Source organism: Balaenoptera ricei, chromosome 9, assembly GCF_028023285.1.
Source record: "Balaenoptera ricei isolate mBalRic1 chromosome 9, mBalRic1.hap2, whole genome shotgun sequence".
NCBI classification, from domain to species: domain Eukaryota; kingdom Metazoa; phylum Chordata; class Mammalia; order Artiodactyla; family Balaenopteridae; genus Balaenoptera; species Balaenoptera ricei.
This window is the reverse complement of record NC_082647.1, coordinates 7,331,599-7,336,600: the sequence shown is the minus strand read 5'-3', so window position 1 is coordinate 7,336,600 and position 5,002 is coordinate 7,331,599.

Below are 5,002 nucleotides of genomic sequence, written 5' to 3'. Positions count from 1 at the left end.
TTGGGCTACGTGGCTTTGTGTCTGCTATTAGCAAAGCCAGTATTTACTGTAAAATCCTGAAGCTGGTCTAAAAATTAAGCTACCCAAGAACTGGGGCCATGTCTTATTTTGTATTCCTCCTGGTGCCACATGCTGTCAGGGACGTGGATGCTTGATGAATGATCGTGCAGTGGGAAGACCACCTGAGTAGGGATTACAAACGATTCTGGTTGTAGCTTAACATTCTCTACCTGCTTGGTTCAGAGCAAGCCACTTAAATTGTGTAGATCTCATTTTCCTAATTCTAATGGGCAGATTGAACAAGGTGGTAGTAGAAGGTCCCTTCCAACTCTAAAATCATAGAATTTAAGATTTTACTTCCTGGTCCTGTTTTCCTTGTCTGGTTTCTCCCCAGATTCTGCCTTATTGAGTGATTCCTTTGACACAGCAGAATCAACACCTTGGAGAGGTATGCATTATTACAGATTAAAGAGTCTCATTCTAACCATATTATGATTACTCCAAAACCACACAAACTGACAAAATTCTAGCAAAACTAAAATTTCGTTTGAATACACAGTATGTATTTGACTGCACTTTTAAGCATAGGAAGACACACCAAAATAATTGTTGTTCTAGGGTGCTGGGGTCATTCAGTGGTTACTTTTTCCTGTATATTTTGTGTAATGTAAAACATTTTGTATATAGCACTTCTAATGCTTTTATAAGAATAAGGATTATCATAATGAAAGAGGTCCTGGAAAGGAAGTCAGGGAGCCTCTTGCTTTGGTTTTCTCACTCGCAGTGTGAGGCTAGTACACACTTTACCAAGTTTACCTAAGGTGTTGTGAGGCTCAAATGAGGGAAGGTCTTAAAAAGTGCTTTGAAACATACTGCAAGCCTAAGAAGAAAGTGTTGATATAGTAGGTGCAGGAGAATTACTTGTTGATCAGTTACACAGTTTCCTGGATGTTACTTAAATGATGCTTCTCTTCAGTCAAGACTGGGCAGTGGTTGTTTCTTCACTTCCAGTTTGCTTGCCTGTGCTGGGGGGAAGCTAGCCTGAGATTGCAATTTGGGAAGCAGTGAGAGAACAGAAGTACGTGTGGGCAGAGACTGAAAAAAAGTTTGATGCAGAAAATATCAGGGTGACATATATAATGTGACCTATATAATGTGTTGACTTCTAACAGCAACTCAGGCGAGATAACCAGTTTTATGTATATGAGGAATTATAACAAATTGGAAAGGCAGGCATATTCCTGGAGAGATTGGTTTAAACAGAATTCAAAATTAAGGATGTATGTAAAGCTATGTACATCAAATCAGTTCTTGGCTTTGAGGTTATAGTTTTAAAAAATTATATAAGAAAAACAATATCTGCAAGCCAACCTCAATGAGTAAACAGCAGAATAAAACAATGAACAAGAAAAGTTAAGTCAATCATTTTTTATTATTAGTCAGTAAGTAATAATTTGGGATGTTTATGCCCCCAGGGAGATCTTGTGGGGCTGAGACAAGGACCTGAGAAACAGCAGGGAGCCCTTCTTATGCTGCTTTGTTCTTGGCCGGTCATTAGAATAACCTGGGGAGCTAAAAAAAATATTTATGTTGGGGCTCACCCTGGCATGATTTGATTCATCTGGGATGGGGCCTAGATGTTTTGTTTTTTAAAGTTCCCCCAAGTGATTCTAAAGTGCCTGCAAGTTTAGAAGATCATAGAAAGAGAAAGTGAATTCTTGGACTGGAAATGACCAGTTAGCCTGCTTTCCCAGAACAGGGAGCTGTGGATTGAAGATGAATAAAAGGATTTTTGAATCCACAATGGGAAGTCCTAATTTGATTCTAGAGGCAGGACTCGGAAGGAAATAAGGCTATGGGAATGGCTGTTGAAAAAGTTCTGAGTGATCTCAGCAGTTAAGTTAGGAGCTCCAGAGACAGCATCCATTGCAGCTGTGCCCACGGCAGGCTCTGTGCAGAGACCTGGTACGGACAGGCCGCTGCGCGAGCATAGGTGGGAACAGCACCAGCGCCTGCGCCGCCGTCCTCGCTAACCTCCGTCGTGGTGAGGCCAGCACCTCTGTGTAAGAGCAGCTTGCTGGAGAACCGAAAGGGACTGTGGTGATGTCATCACCAGCTCAGATTTAACAATAATACACGGTTTTAATACCTTATTGGTTGCTTTTAGAAAAACCAGTATTATTCTGCATGAGCACTAGACTATTTTGAATGAATTTTGACCTTTTTTTTTTTTTAATTTTTATTTATTTATTTATTTATGGCTGCATTGGGTCTTCGCCTCTGTGCGAGGGCCTTCCCCCGTTGCGGCGCGCGGGCCCCTCACCATCGCGGCCTCTCCTGCTGCGGAGCACAGGCTCCAGACGCGCAGGCTCAGCAATTGTGGCTCACGGGCCTAGCCGCTCCGCGGCATGTGGGATCCTCCCAGACCAGGGCTCGAACCCGTGTCCCCTGCATTGGCAGGCAGATTCTCAACCACTGCGCCACCAGGGAAGCCCAATTTTGACCATTTTTAATAATCAGCCCAGGGACTTCGCTGGCGGTCCAGTGGTTACGACTTGGCCTCCCAATGCAGGGGGTGCAGGTTCAATCCCTGGTCAGGGAGCTAAGATCCCACATTCCTCGCGGCCAAAAAACCAAAACATAAAGCAGAAACAATATTGTAACAAATTCAATAAAGACTTTAAAAATGGTCCACATCAAACAAACAAATGAAAAAAACCCCAAAAACAAACAAACGGAAAACAAAAAACCCAAAAAAAATAGTCACCCCACACTTAAATGTTGAAGGGTTGCCCACTGAGAAGATTCGAGAGGATATACTGCACTTACCACCAACATAAAACGTGTCTTCTGCATGAAGGGTTTCTGAGCCCTGGCGCCTGTGTTTAGGACTGTCGAGTAGCTTACTCAGTCAGCAAGCCGTCACATATCGAGGAAAGTGCCACAGAGTCATTAAGGACTGAAGAGAACTTCACTCATCTACTGTGTCGAGACTTGCAAAGAAAGTGATGGAATGCCTATTTGAAGTAGGCTGAGAATAAATTCAAGAGGGAAAAAGTAGTATTTTCTCCAAACTTTGCATAGGTATAAAGCAGAAATTTTCAGAAGTCACTGAGAAAGAGAGGGAGAGGGAGAGAGGGAAAAAAAAAAAAACGTGTGTGTGTGTGTTTGGGCATTTAAGTTTGAATTAAAATGTTGGCAGAAGGTGGATCTGAAAAAGGCAAGGATATTGAAAACTCATTAGCAAGAGCAAATTGACCTTAAAACTGTATAATACAAAATATTTGACTGTGTTCCTCACATTAACACTTTCTGCCTCTTCTAAGTAGTCTTGGAGCTTTATCACCTTACCCCCAGCGACCCTCCCCTTCACATAGTCTTGCCTCTGATTTTTAGTTATACTTAGGATTTCAATGACTATGAAACCTAAGGTGTTATCCTTCCTTGGAGGTTGGCATAAAGTGTCCTAAAGTGAAGATAGGAAGTTGTAACCATGGACACGTCAGTGGGTGAGGAGAGCTTGAGGATTACATTGCAGTCCTTAAGCCTGCTCTTTAAACTAAGCAAGGAGCGACACTGAGATAGAAGTGCAGATCTGGTTACCCTCTTCACTTGGCTAAGAGTGAATCTAGAGGGTTTCTTCCTCAAATAAAGCTTGTAGTTGTTGAAAGGACACGGAGTGCACAGCACCAGGAATTAGGGAGTGGTAGACACGTGTGTTAGGGTTCCCCAGAGAAACAGAACCAAAAGGATATATAGAGATATATAAGAGGAGATTTATCAGAGGAATTAACTCATGCCATTATGGAGGCCAACAAGTCCTATGATCTGCCAGCTGCAGGCTGGAAAACCAGGAGAGCAGTGGTGTAATTCATTCCGAGTCCAAAGCCCCAAGAACCAGGAGCACTGATGTCCCAGGGCAGAAGGAGATGGCTGTGACAGCTCAAAGAAAGCAAATCTGCTCTCCCTCTGCCTTTTTGCTCCACTCAGGCCCTCAACGGATTGGATGATGCCCATGCACACTGGTGAGGGCATCTTCTCTCATCAGTCTGGGATTAAATGCTAATTTCTTCTGGAAACGCCCTCACAGACACCCAGAAATAACATTTTACCAGCTCTCTGGGCATCCCTTGGCTCAGTCAAGTTGATGCATAAAATCAACCATCACAACACATAAATGTTCTGGCATTTTTGAATGCCCTCTCCTTTGGCCTCTCCTATATCCTTTAGTCCAATACCCTGTCCTGAGCAGAAGCTATCTAATTCCTAGGTGAGGAGATGAGAAGCAGCCCATTCCCACCTGAGAGACTGAGGGCCCAGCCCCGGGTCCTTCCCCTACAAGAAATGTTTATTAACAATGATACTTGACATCTATAACCCACTTCATCCAGTCGCTCATTCCACTCCTCAGAAAGTTAGATAACTGCCTCATAGTTACTCAGTGACTCAGAAACAAGTCTGAGGACCGGACACCTCTCCCAGTGAGGGTCTCTCCCACCCTCGCATCTCTCAGCCCCATCAGCCCGTTGGTCACTGGAGTCCATGGTCCATGGACAGCAGCCCCCTCCTCGTGCCCTTCTTGTTTTCCTTCTGGGACGTGTCCCCCAATCCCCCCATTCACCACGCATCTGCTGTATCCACTACTGGTTTTTGTGACCTGTGGTTGCTAGGGTTGGCAGTAATAAGATAACGCTAGTACCACGAAGCCTGTGCATTTAAATTCTGTTTGAGTTGAGTAGCTTTACTCATATCTCATGACAGTGAACTGAACTCTGGCTGCCAGGGGTGAAAGTACGATGGCTCTGTGTGTGCGAAATTCACCCTCTGTGAAGGAGAAACGTAAAGTGGATATACTATGTGGTATCTTATTGTGTAAAAAGACAAGTAGTTATAAGTAGTTTAATGCTTAGGAAGGGAAGTAATTTTAACTACTTTATATTGAAAAGATAGCTTAAACCCTTGGAACTAACCTAGCTTCTCTTCCACCTCTAGGAACGAGGGA